Raw genomic sequence first — 19,030 nt, forward strand, 5'->3', positions numbered from 1 at the left:
CAGTCTTAGCCAAAAGGCCGAGAAGCGATATCAGCAAACTGACACAGGGGGCGACTTGATTCTCGACATTCCGAGCAACAGTGACGGTGACCAATGTAAAATGATCACAACAAACCATTTACATGCCAAACATCAAACTCACACATTTTTAGCTGAAAACGAGACCAACTGTGTTGCTTGCCAGCCTGCGAACGAAACAAAAGCTGAGCAATTGCTGGGTACTGTAGTCCATGTGACCCAAAGTGGACCAATTGGAAACAGCAATAGAAGTATTCCATTTACTGGCATCGCAATGCTCTTAAATGGTTAAATAGTCCGACGTGCGAATTTCAAGAATCTAATAAAACGTATTGCGGATCGTAAGAGGACAATTGTGTTGCTTTTCCTCCTCTAAGTGAAAAGAAAGTTAGGAAATCGCTCGCCTGTCACGTGATCCATATCGGACCAATATGAATTCTGCGCTAACTTCATGCCGTGTAACCATGTAAAACAGTCCTAAACAGACTAAAAAACCGAGATCTTTTCGTTTACACGCACTTCCTGCTTCCCAATTGACATTGTCACTTGCTAGCGCCACCACTTGTGTGGAGGTGAATGACAGTAATTTGTCAACTGCGAAAGAAGCTAACTATTTATCGCATGTTGACAAATAAGCATGATACCGTGCTCACTAAGTGACATGAATGATTTTATTTCATTGTCATTACCATCAGAAATCAGGGGAGAGCGCGAACGCAGTCCCCCACTGTCAGAAATTGTGCAGTCGAGATTCCCACATTTGGGGAATTCGCAGGGGTCAGTACAGCCGGAGTGCAATGGCTGAGCCTCACCCTGGGTGAACCACCTTCGTGATCATGGTATCTCCCCTGCCAGGTAAGTATGAGATGTACACATTGCCAGGCCAAAAGGTTAAGCACCCACACCATCTTCAGTCACGGGCCCGATTGCAACGCACGTGTGATCGCATGCACACACATACACGCTGGATGATGCATGACACGTACATTAATTTAAGTAGTCTCTTTTAGACTTGCATTAAGTAAATATTTGTGAATGAGGTCAAAATAATCAGAAAAAAACATTCCCATCACGCCTTGCTTAAATTCTAACAAGAATTCAAAGCGAGAATTGAATTGACCCTGCCCCACGCCTTTCTAGCACTCATTTCCTGTTTCTTTGTGTGGTCAGGAACATGTAGCGGTGTAACAATTCAAACTCCTTTACAAAACTTTACTTATTTACGTTTTTGATTAGCCAAGCGCCAATATTATAACTTTATAGGAAATTTATATGATCTATATTTGAAACCATTATTTATATGACCACCCACCGCATGTTCCCTCAATAACGGAGCAAGACGACGCTTTCTTCAATGAAAGAATGTCCTTTAAGCCGCAGCATGACATGGTATTCGGTGAAAGTCTCAAAAACAAGAGACAGCCTTTGAGAAACACGACAGCTGCTTAAAGGGTTTCTTCGTTTTCCCACAGAACTACATAGAATGGAAACATCCAGCAACAAATTCATTGTGACCAGCAGAGGTGGGTGCACCGCTCCTGGCGGTACTGCAATACCAGGTCGATGCGTGGAATGGACGGAGCAAGCCCCTATTCCATCTCCCAGTTCCAAAAATCAATTTAATATATGGTCCCCAAATAGGGAACGTATCAGATATTAAACTGATAAGAACAGATACTACACTTGATCTTAGCCAAAAGGCCGAGAAGCGATATCAGCAAACTGACACAGGGGGCGACTTGATTCTCGACATTCCGAGCAACAGTGACGGTGACCAATGTAAAATGATCACAACAAACCATTTACATGCCAAACATCAAACTCACACATTTTTAGCTGAAAACGAGACCAACTGTGTTGCTTGCCAGCCTGCGAACGAAACAAAAGCTGAGCAATTGCTGGGTACTGTAGTCCATGTGACCCAAAGTGGACCAATTGGAAACAGCAATAGAAGTATTCCATTTACTGGCATCGCAATGCTCTTAAATGGTTAAATAGTCCGACGTGCGAATTTCAAGAATCTAATAAAACATATTGCGGATCGTAAGAGGACAATTGTGTTGCTTTTCCTCCTCTAAGTGAAAAGAAAGTTAGGAAATCGCTCGCCTGTCACGTGATCCATATCGGACCAATATGAATTCTGCGCTAACTTCATGCCGTGTAACCATGTAAAACAGTCCTAAACAGACTAAAAAAACCGAGATCTTTTCGTTTACACGCACTTCCTGCTTCCCAATTGACATTGTCACTTGCTAGCGCCACCACTTGTGTGGAGGTGAATGACAGTAATTTGTCAACTGCGAAAGAAGCTAACTATTTATCGCATGTTGACAAATAAGCATGATACCGTGCTCACTAAGTGACATGAATGATTTTATTTCATTGTCATTACCATCAGAAATCAGGGGAGAGCGCGAACGCAGTCCCCCACTGTCAGAAATTGTGCAGTCGAGATTCCCACATTTGGGGAATTCGCAGGGGTCAGTACAGCCGGAGTGCAATGGCTGAGCCTCACCCTGGGTGAACCACCTTCGTGATCATGGTATCTCCCCTGCCAGGTAAGTATGAGATGTACACATTGCCAGGCCAAAAGGTTAAGCACCCACACCATCTTCAGTCACGGGCCCGATTGCAACGCACGTGTGATCGCATGCACACACATACACGCTGGATGATGCATGACACGTACATTAATTTAAGTAGTCTCTTTTAGACTTGCATTAAGTAAATATTTGTGAATGAGGTCAAAAGAATCAGCAAAAACATTCCCATCACGCCTTGCTTAAATTCTAACAAGAATTCAAAGCGAGAATTGAATTGACCCTGCCCCACGCCTTTCTAGCTCTCATTTCCTGTTTCTTTGTGTGGTCAGGAACATGTAGCGGTGTAACAATTCAAACTCCTTTACAAAACTTTACTTATTTACGTTTTTGATTAGCCAAGCGCCAATATTATAACTTTATAGGAAATTTATATGATCTATATTTGAAACCATTATTTATATGACCACCCACCGCATGTTCCCTCAATAACGGAGCAAGACGACGCTTTCTTCAATGAAAGAATGTCCTTTAAGCCGCAGCATGACATGGTATTCGGTGAAAGTCTCAAAAACAAGAGACAGCCTTTGAGAAACACGACAGCTGCTTAAAGGGTTTCTTCGTTTTCCCACAGAACTACATAGAATGGAAACATCCAGCAACAAATTCATTGTGACCAGCAGAGGTGGGTGCACCGCTCCTGGCGGTACTGCAATACCAGGTCGATGCGTGGAATGGACGGAGCAAGCCCCTATTCCATCTCCCAGTTCCAAAAATCAATTTAATATATGGTCCCCAAATAGGGAACGTATCAGATATTAAACTGATAAGAACAGATACTACACTTGATCTTAGCCAAAAGGCCGAGAAGCGATATCAGCAAACTGACACAGGGGGCGACTTGATTCTCGACATTCCGAGCAACAGTGACGGTGACCAATGTAAAATGATCACAACAAACCATTTACATGCTTAACATCAAACTCACACATTTTTAGCTGAAAACGAGACCAACTGTGTTGCTTGCCAGACTGCGAACGAAACAAAAGCTGAGCAATTGCTGGGTACTGTAGTCCATGTGACCCAAAGTGGACCAATTGGAAACAGCAATAGAAGTATTCCATTTACTGGCATCGCAATGCTCTTAAATGGTTAAATAGTCCGACGTGCGAATTTCAAGAATCTAATAAAACGTATTGCGGATCGTAAGAGGACAATTGTGTTGCTTTTCCTCCTCTAAGTTAAAAGAAAGTTAGGAAATCGCTCGCCTGTCACGTGATCCATATCGGACCAATATGAATTCTGCGCTAACTTCATGCCGTGTAACCTTCCGGTTCCGGCGCCGCGCGAGTGGCTGCCTGTTTACAGCAGCGTGGCTCACTATTGAGCCTTTTCGTGTGTTTTTTCCCTTTACCCTTTTTTATTTTATTTTTACCTCACCTCAGCAATGGACATCCAACTTGCGGTGGTTTTACTACTGTTGGGGGCTGTTTTTTGCGCGATCGTGTCCGGAGACGAAACTCGGAGCTACGGATCGATCGTGTACACAAGAGATCAGCTGTTAGCACTCCGTGCTAACCCCGCGTGGGCTCCCGGAGCGAGACCCGATATTCCCCGCGAGCTGAGGAGGAAGAGACGGGGATGTCGTGCGGGGGCTAAACGCCAGGCAAGGAGGAGACGATATCACCCCGTCCTCCCGTCCGTTATTATGGGGAATGTTCGATCCCTCTCCAACAAAATGGACGAGCTAACAGCGCTAACCCGGCACGAGAGGATTGTCCGGGAGGCTAGTTTGCTGGTGTTCACGGAGTCGTGGCTAACAGAGCTAACGCCGGACGCCGTCGTGGAATTGGACGGCTTCCAAATACTACGCGCGGACAGGACACTGGAGAGCGGTAAGAGAAAAGGGGGAGGGCTGGCTGTGTTTGTTAATGATAGATGGTGTAACCCTGGGCATATAACTGTTAAGGATCAACTTTGCAGTCGGGACATTGAGATGATAGCTGTTAGCATGCGTCCGGTCTATTTACCGCGAGAGCTCAGTCATGTGATCGCGGTAGCGGCGTACGTGCCTCCCTCTGCTAACGGTGAGACAGCCTGTGATGTACTGAATGCAGCTGTGAGCAGGCTACAAACACAGCACCCAAATGCCTTGTTCCTTATCTCTGGTGACTTCAATCATGCTTCTCCTTCCTCCTCTCTGCCTTCATTCACACAATATGTAACATGCCAAACCAGAGACAATAAAATATTGGACCTCTTCTATGCCAACACCAAGGAGGCGTACACGTCACTGCCCCTCCCCCCGCTGGGCAAAGCTGACCACAACTTGGTTGCTCTCCTGCCTGTGTACAAACCTCTCGTCTGCAGGCAGCCAGCTGTGACACGCACAGTTCAGCGATGGTCCGGAGAAGCCGAGGAGGCCTTGAAGGACTGTTTCAACACAACTGTGTGGGAGGTATTCAGCGAAGCTCACGGTGAGGACATTAATGGTCTAACAGACACAGTTACAGACTATATTAACTTCTGCATGGAGAACACCATTCCCACCAGGACTGTAAGATGTTTCTCCAACAACAAACCCTGGATCACACCGGACATTAAAGCTCTCCTGAAGGAGAAAAAGAGGGCTTTTGTTTCAGGCGACAAGGACGAGCTGAAGAGAGTGCAGCGTCAGCTGAGAAGGAGGATCCGAGAGGGGAAAAAGTCCTACAGGATGCGGATGGAAGAACAACTGCAGCGGAACAATGCCAGGGATGTCTGGAGGGGCCTGAAGACCATCTCAGGCCACGGACAAGCAGGTAAGACCCGGAAGGGGGGGGGCTTCAGTGGGCAAATGAGTTGAACCTATTTTTGAATAGGTTTGATCAAATGTCTGACCCCGCTCAGGCTTCCCTGATGCAGCCCCCACCCACCCCTCCTGCCACTGCGAACAAGACCCTCTCTCCCCCTCTCTCGCCCCTCTCTCTCTCCACAGGCTCCAGTTCCCAGCCTCATCAGACAACCACCACTTCCTCCTGCTCAGCCTTGTTCCTCACAACATCTCAGGTGAAGAACCAGCTGAGGAAGATGAAGGCGAGGAAGGCGGCAGGCCCAGATGGGATCAGCTCCCAGCTCCTCAAATCCTGCGCAGACCAGCTGTGTGGAATCGTCCAGCACATGTTCAACCTGAGCTTGAAGCTGGGCAGAGTCCCCCAGCTGTGGAAAACATCCTGCCTGGTTCCGGTTCCAAAGACACCCCATCCGAAGGAGCTCAACAACTTCAGACCACTGGCGCTGACGTCTCATCTGATGAAGACCCTGGAGAGACTGGTCCTCGTCCATCTGCGCCCCCTGGTCAGCTCCTCAATGGACCCACTCCAGTTTGCATACCAGCCTGGCATCAGTGTGGATGATGCCATCATCTACCTGCTCCACACTTCACTCTTCCACCTGGAGAAGGCGGGGGGCACGGTGAGGATCATGTTCTTTGATTTCTCAAGTGCTTTCAACACCATCCAGCCCGCCTTATTGGGAGACAAGCTGGAGCAGGCGGGAGTGGCCCACCACCTCATCACATGGATTCACAACTACCTCACAAACCGGCCACAGTACGTGAGAACACAGGACTGTGTGTCTGACGTGCTCCTCTGCAGCACGGGAGCGCCGCAGGGAACTGTGCTGGCTCCCTTCCTGTTCACCCTCTACACCTCGGACTACAAATACAATTCCACAACCTGTCACCTGCAGAAGTTCTCTGATGACTCTGCGATTGTCGGCCTCATCACTGACGATGACGATCGGGAGTACAGAGGGGTTACGCAGGGGTTCGTGGACTGGTGTCAGCAGAACCGCCTCCAAATCAACGCTGGGAAATCCAAAGAGCTGGTGGTGGATTTCCGCAAGCGTCGGCACTCTCCACCTGCACCAGTGAATATCCAGGGAACAGACGTTGAGAGGGTCTCAACTTACAAGTACCTGGGTGTTCATCTGAACAATAAACTGGACTGGAGCGACAACACAGACGCTCTCTATATGAAGGGTCAGAGCAGACTCTTCCTACTCAGGCGGCTGAGGTCCTTTGGCGTTCGGGGAACACTCCTCAGGAACTTCTATGACTCGGTGGTTTCATCAGTCATCTTCTATGGAGTGGTCTCCTGGGCAGGAGGCATCTCGGGCCGAGACAAAAAGAGACTGGACAAACTGGTGAGGAGGGCCAGCTCTGTCCTGGGCTGCTCCCTGGACTCTGTGGACTCAGTGGGGGGCAGAAGGATGACGGCAAAACTGTCATCAATGCTGGACAAACCAGCCCACCCATTCAATGACACTCTGAGAACACTTTACAGCTCCTTCAGTGACAGACTTTTACACCCTCGCTGTACCAAAGAGAGATTTCGCCGCTCCTTCCTGCCAACTGCTGTCAGACTTTTTAACAAGAACATTGGGTCAGGCCTACAAACGGGAGGGCATTAGTGCAATTGTGCAGTCCTAGGATGCAATATTAACTACTACTGTACTTTCAGCCAAGGGTGTACTTAAATATTGACCAATGATGTATTTTGTTTACCATTACAGTATTCTTATTACAATACTTCTAGCACTGTAGTATTTCTACCACTGCAGGATGTTCACTATTACAGTACTTTTATCATTGCAGTACTTTCATCATTGCAGTATTTTTCTATCGTTGCAGTACTTTTACTATTACAGTACTTTTACCATTGCAGTATTTTCTATCATGCAGTACTTTTCTATCATTTCAGTACTCTTACCATTACAGTACTTTTATCATTGCAATATTTTTATGATTGCAGTATTTTCAATCATTCAGTAGTTTTTATCATTACAGCGTTTCCCCCTCCGTATAATGGACAAACATTAGGAGTGTTTCCTTACACTTAGATACGTTTATACTGTGTATATTTGCATGCTTTTTCTGAATGTCTGCTGCTAATGTTATACATTAACGGCTACATTACGCCGCCGACTCTGTGTGATCTATATCTTTGCTGCTGTAACATCTCAAATTTCCCCATTGTGGGACTAATAAAGGACATCTTATCTTATCTTATCTTATCTTATGTAAAACAGTCCTAAACAGACTAAAAAACCGAGATCTTTTCGTTTACACGCACTTCCTGCTTCCCAATTGACATTGTCACTTGCTAGCGCCACCACTTGTGTGGAGGTGAATGACAGTAATTTGTCAACTGCGAAAGAAGCTAACTATTTATCGCATGTTGACAAATAAGCATGATACCGTGCTCACTAAGTGACATGAATGATTTTATTTCATTGTCATTACCATCAGAAATCAGGGGAGAGCGCGAACGCAGTCGCCCACTGTCAGAAATTGTGCAGTCGAGATTCCCACATTTGGGGAATTCGCAGGGGTCAGTACAGCCGGAGTGCAATGGCTGAGCCTCACCCTGGGTGAACCACCTTCGTGATCATGGTATCTCCCCTGCCAGGTAAGTATGAGATGTACACATTGCCAGGCCAAAAGGTTAAGCACCCACACCATCTTCAGTCACGGGCCCGATTGCAACGCACGTGTGCTCGCATGCACACACATACACGCTGGATGATGCATGACACGTACATTAATTTAAGTAGTCTCTTTTAGACTTGCATTAAGTAAATATTTGTGAATGAGGTCAAAATAATCAGCAAAAACATTCCCATCACGCCTTGCTTAAATTCTAACAAGAATTCAAAGCGAGAATTGAATTGACCCTGCCCCACGCCTTTCTAGCACTCATTTCCTGTTTCTTTGTGTGGTCAGGAACATGTAGCGGTGTAACAATTCAAACTCCTTTACAAAACTTTACTTATTTACGTTTTTGATTAGCCAAGCGCCAATATTATAACTTTATAGGAAATTTATATGATCTATATTTGAAACCATTATTTATATGACCACCCACCGCATGTTCCCTCAATAACGGAGCAAGACGACGCTTTCTTCAATGAAAGAATGTCCTTTAAGCCGCAGCATGACATGGTATTCGGTGAAAGTCTCAAAAACAAGAGACAGCCTTTGAGAAACACGACAGCTGCTTAAAGGGTTTCTTCGTTCTCCCACAGAACTACATAGAATGGAAACATCCAGCAACAAATTCATTGTGACCAGCAGAGGTGGGTGCACCGCTCCTGGCGGTACTGCAATACCAGGTCGATGCGTGGAATGGACGGAGCAAGCCCCTATTCCATCTCCCAGTTCCAAAAATCAATTTAATATATGGTCCCCAAATAGGGAACGTATCAGATATTAAACTGATAAGAACAGATACTACACTTGATCTTAGCCAAAAGGCCGAGAAGCGATATCAGCAAACTGACACAGGGGGCGACTTGATTCTCGACATTCCGAGCAACAGTGACGGTGACCAATGTAAAATGATCACAACAAACCATTTACATGCTTAACATCAAACTCACACATTTTTAGCTGAAAACGAGACCAACTGTGTTGCTTGCCAGCCTGCGAACGAAACAAAAGCTGAGCAATTGCTGGGTACTGTAGTCCATGTGACCCAAAGTGGACCAATTGGAAACAGCAATAGAAGTATTCCATTTACTGGCATCGCAATGCTCTTAAATGGTTAAATAGTCCGACGTGCGAATTTCAAGAATCTAATAAAACGTATTGCGGATCGTAAGAGGACAATTGTGTTGCTTTTCCTCCTCTAAGTGAAAAGAAAGTTAGGAAATCGCTCGCCTGTCACGTGATCCATATCGGACCAATATGAATTCTGCGCTAACTTCATGCCGTGTAACCATGTAAAACAGTCCTAAGCAGACTAAAAAACCGAGATCTTTTCGTTTACACGCACTTCCTGCTTCCCAATTGACATTGTCACTTGCTAGCGCCACCACTTGTGTGGAGGTGAATGACAGTAATTTGTCAACTGCGAAAGAAGCTAACTATTTATCGCATGTTGACAAATAAGCATGATACCGTGCTCACTAAGTGACATGAATGATTTTATTTCATTGTCATAACCATCAGAAATCAGGGGAGAGCGCGTACGCAGTCCCCCACTGTCAGAAATTGTGCAGTCGAGATTCCCACATTTGGGGAATTCGCAGGGGTCAGTACAGCCGAAGTGCAATGGCTGAGCCTCACCCTGGGTGAACCACCTTCGTGATCATGGTATCTCCCCTGCCAGGTAAGTATGAGATGTACACATTGCCAGGCCAAAAGGTTAAGCACCCACACCATCTTCAGTCACGGGCCCGATTGCAACGCACGTGTGATCGCATGCACACACATACACGCTGGATGATGCATGACACGTACATTAATTTAAGTAGTCTCTTTTAGACTTGCATTAAGTAAATATTTGTGAATGAGGTCAAAAGAATCAGCAAAAACATTCCCATCACGCCTTGCTTAAATTCTAACAAGAATTCAAAGCGAGAATTGAATTGACCCGGCCCCACGCCTTTCTAGCACTCATTTCCTGTTTCTTTGTGTGGTCAGGAACATGTAGCGGTGTAACAATTCAAACTCCTTTACAAAACTTTACTTATTTACGTTTTTGATTAGCCAAGCGCCAATATTATAACTTTATAGGAAATTTATATGATCTATATTTGAAACCATTATTTATATGACCACCCACCGCATGTTCCCTCAATAACGGAGCAAGACGACGCTTTCTTCAATGAAAGAATGTCCTTTAAGCCGCAGCATGACATGGTATTCGGTGAAAGTCTCAAAAACAAGAGACAGCCTTTGAGAAACACGACAGCTGCTTAAAGGGTTTCTTCGTTTTCCCACAGAACTACATAGAATGGAAACATCCAGCAACAAATTCATTGTGACCAGCAGAGGTGGGTGCACCGCTCCTGGCGGTACTGCAATACCAGGTCGATGCGTGGAATGGACGGAGCAAGCCCCTATTCCATCTCCCAGTTCCAAAAATCAATTTAATATATGGTCCCCAAATAGGGAACGTATCAGATATTAAACTGATAAGAACAGATTTTTTTTCTTTTGCAAAATTTTTATTGTTACTGTAGACATTGATGTTCACATCTCTCCAACATGGAGCACAATCTTAGTTCTGTGGTAACGTGTTAAAAAAGCAGCATGTTTGACATAGAGGTGTAAGGTAAAATGTATCTAAAATACATCTAGACAATATTTTTTTTTTTTTTAAAAAGCAATTGTTAAAAAAAAGCACTTCAACCTCTGTTGTGCAGGAGCGTAGTATCGCCTTACTAAGTGGGACTTCATCCCACCCTCTCAAACAGAGTCCAGACAGATAAAACCTGCCAGGATGCTTCAAGGAGTTCCTCAGAGGTGTTGCATCTCTCCACTCTCTCCCGAGGAGCCAGGCCGTCGCTGCCAGGACCTTCCCTGTGGGCTCCGGTTCCCTCCTCCGGGCGGGCACAGACGACTCTTCTTGGTGACTGTGTCCTTGGCTTGCCGCAGGCAGCTCAGAGTAGCCGCTGCCATTCGGAGCACAGCCACGGGGGGGGTCTGTCTGTGCCTCCTTACCAGCAGGTTTCTGGAGGTCCAAATGGCGTCTTTGATGGCGGCAAGGGTGAGCCACTGCTTTGCAAAATGTTCTCTTGTGTTCGTCATTGGGCCCACCCCATAGAGCACGAATTGTGCATTGAGGACCTCCCTTGCTGGCAAGTCCGGGAATTGCAGGTGGCCGGCTGTCGCCCACAGGTCCGTGGCAGCACTGCACTCCCAGAGGAGGTGCCTCACCGACTCTTGGGCGCCACAACCAGGTCGGGGGCAGTTTGAGTGCGCTGCCATACCTCGGGAGTGCATAACGTACCTGACTGGGAGGATTTCGTGCGCCGCCATCCATGACAGGTCCCGAAGTTTGTTTGGGAGGGCGGGATGGTTTACATTGCGCCAAACAGTTGTGGGCTCGCCGAATGCAAGCCCGCGCACTGGACATACCGTTTCCCGCTCCTGCACAACAGAGATGAGAGATCTGTGGTTTTTTAAAACATGGCATTCTTGATTTTCTAGTTTAAAATTCCTTAAAAAAACTTTTATAAAAGAATAGGCAGGCGGCAGGATAAAAGACACAGGCAGTCTTTGATCGCTAGGGATGAGTCTTAATTTCCGGAGGTAAGATCCCATCCAGAATCTTGACATTGCTCGAGCTTTTTGAGCGCTTGAGGGCTCTAGTGCAGTTTGGAAGTGCAGGGCCACATATCTGCTTCCCAAGAAGAGCTGGAGGTCCGGCACTCCTTTTCCCCCTTTTTCTCTGCTCATCTTCATTGTTGCTCTCTTCAGTCTCTCCCACTTGGATCCCCAGATGAAGTAAAAGATAGCCCGGTCCAAACCTAAAAGGATACTTCTTGTTGGGATAAAAACAGAGCTGATTAATAAAAGCAATGGTAGAATAACTGCTTTTATGATTAAAACTTTTCCCTCTATGGTCAGTTCCCTCATTCTCCAAAAAACAAGTCTTTTCCTCACTTTCCCTACCACGTCGCCCCAACTTGCTTCTCCTCCCCCTTCCCTGCCAAATCTGATCCCGAGTATTTTCTGGTCAGTTTTTGTCAATGTCAGGGGTAAACCTGTCTTTTCTGTCAATGTCCACGGTCCATAAAACTGTGCTTGTGTTTTGGCTCTATTAAGTTTTGACCCAGAGGCCCTCCCATACCAATCAGTCAAGTCCAAAGCCCTTGTCACCGATAAAAGGTCTGAGCACAGGATATTAAAATCGTCCATATATAAAATACATTTTGTCGTGAGTCCCCCGCCACCTGGAATGTTAACCCCCTTGATCATTTTATCCTTTCTCAACATCTGTGCCAGCGGTTCTATGCATAGGACATAGAGGAGTGCAGATAAAGGACAACCCTGACGGACACCGCAGTTAATTTGGACTGCTTTTGTCAGGTCCCCATTAACCACAAATCTACTGCTAATATCCCGGTACAGCAATCCCACCCACGCTATATACCTTTCGGGAAAACCCCATTTTTGCAGTACTCTAAAGAGGTACCGGTGCGAGATTCGGTCAAACGCTTTCTCAAAATCTAAATTTAGGACTACTAGCCGCATATTTCTGTCTCTCGCATAACAGATGGTGTCACGGATCAGCATGAGGCTGTCCGTGATCTTCCTCCCCGCGATGGCACAGGTTTGATCCGGGTTGATCAATTCGCCCATAAAAACAGACATGCGTGTAGCTAAAAGTTTACTAAAAAGTTTGCAATCAACATTTAAAAGCGTGATAGGTCGCCAGTTGTCCAGGTCCGCCTTGTCTCCCTTCTTGTGCAGTAGTGTCACTATCCCTACTCTAAAACTGTCTGGTAGTCGGCTTGTTTTGTCAAATTCATTAAAAACAGTGATTAAATCCGGTGCTATAATGTCCCAAAAAGTCAAATAAAATTCCAGGCAGAGTCCGTCCTCACCCGGAGCTTTTGCTTTCTTAAATTGTTTTATGCATTTGTTTAATTCCTCTTGAGTAAAATCTCGCGTTAAAAGCACTTTATCAGTCACTGTTTTCTCAATAAAATTCAATACTTCCGACGTTGTCTCAGGTTGAATCTCTTTCCTGTCATACAGTTTCTGGTAGTAGCTTTCCACTGTCTCTTTTATTTCACTGCTTATTTCTGTTATAGCACCATTTACTTTTCGCAACTTAAAAATACCCCCACTCTTGTTCATAATTCTTTTAAAAAAGTACCTTGTACATTTTTCTCCTTCCTCTATCTCCTTTTCTTTACTCCTTAGTATTACACCTTTACTTTTGATGTCTGCTAAAAGCCTCAATTTATTTTTAATCTGTTTAATTTCCTCATTAAAATTGATACCCTTTTGTGAGAGGTTAAAATACCTTTGTAGTCTTTTTTGTAGTCCTAACATATGTTTCATTTCCTTCTTTTTCTTCTCTCTTCCTGCTTCTCTAAAAAAGGTCTGGGTTCTTAACTTTATCATTTCCCACCATTGTGCTCGTGATTCAAACAGGTCTTGGAGCGTTTGCCAATTTTTGTACTGCTCCCTGTATTTGTTCACCAGGACTTCGTCTTCAAGAAGGGAACAGTTGAGCCTCCAGAGGCCTCTGCCGACTGTCAAACCAGATGGGATTGACAGGTTGCAAGAAAGTGAGAGGTGGTCTGAGAAGAAGACAGGGGTTAATCTCGCATCAGTTGGTGGCCAACCCCGTGTAAATAAATAGTCAATGCGAGAGGCTTTGCTGCTATCTCCGCTAAACCATGTAAAACCCTCCTCTCTTGGATGTATGGTTTTAAAACAATCATATAATTTAAAAACCCGGCACATGTCCTTCAGTAAAACAGATGTTTTATCAATTTTAAAATCCTCCCCAGCTCCTTTTTTATCATTTCTGCTTAAAACACAGTTAAAATCTCCTCCCATAATAAAGGGTGCACGACCTAGCATGTGACACTGCAAGTTCTCTAAAAGTTCATACCTGTCGTGTTTTTCATTTGGACCGTAAATATTTAAAAGGTTAAAACCCTTTCCCATGAAGGTTAGGTGTGCTAAAAGTGCTCGTCCATCTATTAAAACCGTGCTACCTTTAATTGCAATTCGAGTGTTGTTTATTAAAATGGCCACTCCATCGTTGCGGTTTTCGTTCGACCCACTCCATAAAGATGGGTGTGGCCACATTTCCTCCCACTGCTTATAATTTTTTAAAAAGGGAATACCACATTCTTGCATTAAAAACACATCAGACTTAAGAGTTTTTAAAAAGGACAATACGCTCTGAGCACGAGTCTTTGATTTCACACTTCTAACGTTTATAGTCGAGAAGGTGAGAGTTAAAGATATGATTTAAAATGGAGGCCTACAAAACAGGGTATCAAAAGGAGGAAGCTCTTTAAAACTAATCAATTAGGTAATTTCTTGAGACCGGAGTTCTTCCTTCACCTGAGCAATAGGTGTAGGATTCGGGAGTCTTGGTGATGGTCTTTCTCGCAATCTTAAATTCATTGTGTTATGGTTTTTGGGCGTTGATTGTAGTACTATGTTCAAAAAAGACAGCTCGTTTGGTGAGTTGCAAGGAAAAACCCTGTGCTCTTCCACGTCGCTCTCTGAGCTCCCGGGCTTTCCCCTCTTCTCTAAGGTCAATGGAGACTCAGAAGACCGCTCAGATGCTAGTCGTTTAATTTTTTGTGTACAAGGAATTTCGCTGCGTTCACAACTAGTCTGGTCTTCCATGTTGGTTTTGCTCGATTCGGTTGTGGGCATTTGTGACAACATGCTACTTTCTTCTGAACTCCCCATTGGTGTAGTCAAGATATGCCCCTCCCCTTCCACCTCCTCACCTGTTCCCTCTCCACCAATGACAGGTTTTGGAGGGAGATTTGAATTTTCCGGTGTGTCTTTTGGTTGTTTGTCCATTTCAATTTCATTTAGCAGTACCATTTCTTTTCCAGCCTTCAATTTGTTGGCAAATGATTTCGGACAATTTCTGTAGAGGTGGTTTGATTCCCCACAGAGATTGCACTTTCTGCCATTGGTGCATTCTTCAAAAGTATGCCCAATTACTCTGCATTTTCCACAAATTATCTGCTGACATGCTTCTGCCAGGTGTCCATGCTCACCACACTTGCGGCAGAGCTTGGGTTGACCCTGGTAGTGTATGTAGCCTCGGTTTTCACCCAAGACTATCATTGATGGGAGATGTTTCAGGCCCTGGAAGCCCTGGGGGTCCTGCCATTGTTGAATGGGTACCCGCCAGGCACAGTTCCAGATGCCATCCTCATCTCTCACTTTCATAGCCTGGCCTTTCACCGTGCAATATCTACCCAGCCAAAAACAAATGTCATCTGCATTCACTGTCTCATTAAACATTCTGACAATAACTGTTTTAGCAGCATTATCAGTCAGTTTTTCCACATTGAACGCAGAAAACTGGGCTTTTACCTCTTCATAACGAAGCCAAAATTCGCGAAGATTTAGAGCAGAGCTGAAACTAACATCAAAACCTTTGCTAAAAGGCAACGTTATGATACAGTTCAGGTCATTAGCATTAAATTCCAAGGTCTGTTGGATAAGTTTCCTGGAAAAATCAAGTCTGGACATTACCAGGACCTCTCCATTAACTTCTTTGAAAGTAAAACGTACACTGTGGTGCCTCCGCATGCCGGCATGGGTGGCCGACATAGCCGGAGAACCACAGGACGTAGATAATAAATAATAACAAATACTAGTTTATATTTACTTACCTTAGTCGGATAACTGAAAATACAAAGGTTATTATCAACAATAAGCAACAGCTGATATATCCCCCAATGAATAAGTCCTATACCACAGCAGGTATAGAACCAACACACCCAAAGGAGGTGATCGCAGTCTTAGCCAAAAGGCCGAGAAGCGATATCAGCAAACTGACACAGGGGGCGACTTGATTCTCGACATTCCGAGCAACAGTGACGGTGACCAATGTAAAATGATCACAACAAACCATTTACATGCCAAACATCAAACTCACACATTTTTAGCTGAAAACGAGACCAACTGTGTTGCTTGCCAGCCTGCGAACGAAACAAAAGCTTAGCAATTGCTGGGTACTGTAGTCCATGTGACCCAAAGTGGACCAATTGGAAACAGCAATAGAAGTATTCCATTCACTGGCATCGCAATGCTCTTAAATGGTTAAATAGTCCGACGTGCGAATTTCAAGAATCTAATAAAACGTATTGCGGATCGTAAGAGGACAATTGTGTTGCTTTTCCTCCTCTAAGTGAAAAGAAAGTTAGGAAATCGCTCGCCTGTCACGTGATCCATATCGGACCAATATGAATTCTGCGCTAACTTCATGCCGTGTAACCATGTAAAACAGTCCTAAACAGACTAAAAAACCGAGATCTTTTCGTTTACACGCACTTCCTGCTTCCCAATTGACATTGTCACTTGCTAGCGCCACCACTTGTGTGGAGGTGAATGACAGTAATTTGTCAACTGCGAAAGAAGCTAACTATTTATCGCATGTTGACAAATAAGCATGATACCGTGCTCACTAAGTGACATGAATGATTTTATTTCATTGTCATTACCATCAGAAATCAAGGGAGAGCGCGAACGCAGTCCCCCACTGTCAGAAATTGTGCAGTCGAGATTCCCACATTTGGGGAATTCGCAGGGGTCAGTACAGCCGGAGTGCAATGGCTGAGCCTCACCCTAGGTGAACCACCTTCGTGATCATGGTATCTCCCCTGCCAGGTAAGTATGAGATGTACACATTGCCAGGCCAAAAGGTTAAGCACCCACACCATCTTCAGTCACGGGCCCGATTGCAACGCACGTGTGATCGCATGCACACACATACACGCCGGATGATGCATGACACGTACATTAATTTAAGTAGTCTCTTTTAGACTTGCATTAAGTAAATATTTGTGAATGAGGTCAAAAGAATCAGCAAAAACATTCCCATCACGCCTTGCTTAAATTCTAACAAGAATTCAAAGCGAGAATTGAATTGACCCTGCCCCACGCCTTTCTAGCACTCATTTCCTGTTTCTTTGTGTGGTCAGGAACATGTAGCGGTGTAACAATTCAAACTCCTTTACAAAACTTTACTTATTTACGTTTTTGATTAGCCAAGCGCCAATATTATAACTTTATAGGAAATTTATATGATCTATATTTGAAACCATTATTGAGAAACACGACAGCTGCTTAAAGGGTTTCTTCGTTTTCCCACAGAACTACATAGAATGGAAACATCCAGCAACAAATTCATTGTGACCAGCAGAGGTGGGTGCACCGCTCCTGGCGGTACTGCAATACCAGGTTGACGCGTGGAATGGACGGAGCAAGCCCCTATTCCATCTCCCAGTTCCAAAAATCAATTTAATATATGGTCCCCAAATAGGGAACGTATCAGATATTAAACTGATAAGAACAGATTTTTTCTTTTGCAAAATTTTTATTGTTACTGTAGACATTGATGTTCACATCTCTCCAACATGGAGCACAATCTTAGTTCTGTGGTAACGTGTTAAAAAAGCAGCATGTTTGACATAGAGGTGTAAGGTAAAATGTATCTAAAATACATCTAGACAATATTTTTTAAAAAGCAATTGTTAAAAAAAAGCACTTCAACCTCTGTAGTGCAGGAGCGTAGTATCGCCTTACTAAGTGGGACTTCATCCCACCCTCTCAAACAGAGTCCAGACAGATAAAACCTGCCAGGATGCTTCAAGGAGTTCCTCAGAGGTGTTGCATCTCTCCACTCTCTCCCGAGGAGCCAGGCCGTCGCTGCCAGGACCTTCCCTGTGGGCTCCGGTTCCCTCCTCCGGGCGGGCACAGACGACTCTTCTTGGTGACTGTGTCCTTGGCTTGCCGCAGGCAGCTCAGAGTAGCCGCTGCCATTCGGAGCACAGCCACGGGGGGGGTCTGTCTGTGCCTCCTTACCAGCAAGTTTCTGGAGGTCCAAATGGCGTCTTTGATGGCGGCAAGGGTGAGCCACTGCTTTGCAAAATGTTCTCTTGTGTTCGTCATTGGGCCCACCCCATAGAGCACGAATTGTGCATTGAGGACCTCCCTTGCTGGCAAGTCCGGGAATTGCAGGTGGCCGGCTGTCGCCCACAGGTCCGTGGCAGCACTGCACTCCCAGAGGAGGTGCCTCACCGACTCTTGGGCGCCACAACCAGGTCGGGGGCAGTTTGAGTGCGCTGCCATACCTCGGGAGTGCATAACGTACCTGACTGGGAGGATTTCGTGCGCCGCCATCCATGACAGGTCCCGAAGTTTGTTTGGGAGGGCGGGATGGTTTACATTGCGCCAAACAGTTGTGGGCTCGCCGAATGCAAGCCCGCGCACTGGACATACCGTTTCCCGCTCCTGCACAACAGAGATGAGAGATCTGTGGTTTTTTAAAACATGGCATTCTTGATTTTCTAGTTTAAAATTCCTTAAAAAAACTTTTATAAAAGAATAGGCAGGCGGCAGGATAAAAGACACAGGCAGTCTTTGATCGCTAGGGATGAGTCTTAATTTCCGGAGGTAAGATCCCATCCAGAATCTTGACATTGCTCGAGCTTTTTGAGCGCTTGAGGGCTCTAGTGCAGTTTGGAAGTGCAGGGCGACGTATCTGCTTCCCAAGAAGAGCTGGAGGTCCGGCACTCCTTTTCCCCCTTTTTCTCTGCTCATCTTCATTGTTGCTCTCTTCAGTCTCTCCCACTTGGATCCCCAGATGAAGTAAAAGATAGCCCGGTCCAAACCTAAAAGGATACTTCTTGTTGGGATAAAAACAGAACTGATTAATAAAAGCAATGGTAGAATAACTGCTTTTATGATTAAAACTTTTCCCTCTATGGTCAGTTCCCTCATTCTCCAAAAAACAAGTCTTTTCCTCACTTTCCCTACCACGTCGCCCCAACTTGCTTCTCCTCCCCCTTCCCTGCCAAATCTGATCCCGAGTATTTTCTGGTCAGTTTTTGTCAATGTCAGGGGTAAAACTGTCTTTTCTGTCAATGTCCACGGTCCATAAAACTGTGCTTGTGTTTTGGCTCTATTAAGTTTTGACCCA

General features: G+C 45.2%; 10 non-coding genes across 10 annotated transcripts; all 10 read right to left on the reverse strand.

The window, feature by feature from the left end:
• Positions 1 to 717: 717 nt before the first annotated feature.
• Positions 718 to 881, reverse strand: LOC148334238 (U1 spliceosomal RNA). Its single transcript, XR_015844348.1, has one exon. It is a non-coding gene; the product is annotated as a U1 spliceosomal RNA (small nuclear RNA).
• A 659-nt stretch (positions 882 to 1,540) lies between these two features.
• On the reverse strand, positions 1,541 to 1,731 carry LOC148334239 (U2 spliceosomal RNA). The gene has a single exon (XR_015844458.1). It is a non-coding gene; the product is annotated as a U2 spliceosomal RNA (small nuclear RNA).
• A 689-nt stretch (positions 1,732 to 2,420) lies between these two features.
• Positions 2,421 to 2,584, reverse strand: LOC148334240 (U1 spliceosomal RNA). Its single transcript, XR_015844349.1, has one exon. It is a non-coding gene; the product is annotated as a U1 spliceosomal RNA (small nuclear RNA).
• Positions 2,585 to 3,242: 658 nt separating this feature from the next.
• Positions 3,243 to 3,433, reverse strand: LOC148334241 (U2 spliceosomal RNA). Its single transcript, XR_015844459.1, has one exon. It is a non-coding gene; the product is annotated as a U2 spliceosomal RNA (small nuclear RNA).
• A 4,419-nt stretch (positions 3,434 to 7,852) lies between these two features.
• Positions 7,853 to 8,016, reverse strand: LOC148334242 (U1 spliceosomal RNA). Its single transcript, XR_015844379.1, has one exon. It is a non-coding gene; the product is annotated as a U1 spliceosomal RNA (small nuclear RNA).
• Positions 8,017 to 8,674: 658 nt separating this feature from the next.
• LOC148334243 (U2 spliceosomal RNA) lies at positions 8,675 to 8,865 on the reverse strand. The gene has a single exon (XR_015844460.1). It is a non-coding gene; the product is annotated as a U2 spliceosomal RNA (small nuclear RNA).
• Positions 8,866 to 9,553: 688 nt separating this feature from the next.
• Positions 9,554 to 9,717, reverse strand: LOC148334244 (U1 spliceosomal RNA). The gene has a single exon (XR_015844362.1). It is a non-coding gene; the product is annotated as a U1 spliceosomal RNA (small nuclear RNA).
• Positions 9,718 to 10,375: 658 nt separating this feature from the next.
• On the reverse strand, positions 10,376 to 10,573 carry LOC148334245 (U2 spliceosomal RNA). Its single transcript, XR_015844532.1, has one exon. It is a non-coding gene; the product is annotated as a U2 spliceosomal RNA (small nuclear RNA).
• Positions 10,574 to 16,560: 5,987 nt separating this feature from the next.
• LOC148334246 (U1 spliceosomal RNA) lies at positions 16,561 to 16,724 on the reverse strand. The gene has a single exon (XR_015844364.1). It is a non-coding gene; the product is annotated as a U1 spliceosomal RNA (small nuclear RNA).
• A 528-nt stretch (positions 16,725 to 17,252) lies between these two features.
• Positions 17,253 to 17,448, reverse strand: LOC148334247 (U2 spliceosomal RNA). Its single transcript, XR_015844542.1, has one exon. It is a non-coding gene; the product is annotated as a U2 spliceosomal RNA (small nuclear RNA).
• Positions 17,449 to 19,030: the final 1,582 nt, after the last annotated feature.

The sequence above is a fragment of the Idiotropiscis lumnitzeri genome, chromosome 7 (assembly GCF_059441095.1).
Source record: "Idiotropiscis lumnitzeri isolate Australia: NSW breed Sydney's pygmy pipehorse chromosome 7, RoL_Ilum_1.0, whole genome shotgun sequence".
NCBI classification, from domain to species: domain Eukaryota; kingdom Metazoa; phylum Chordata; class Actinopteri; order Syngnathiformes; family Syngnathidae; genus Idiotropiscis; species Idiotropiscis lumnitzeri.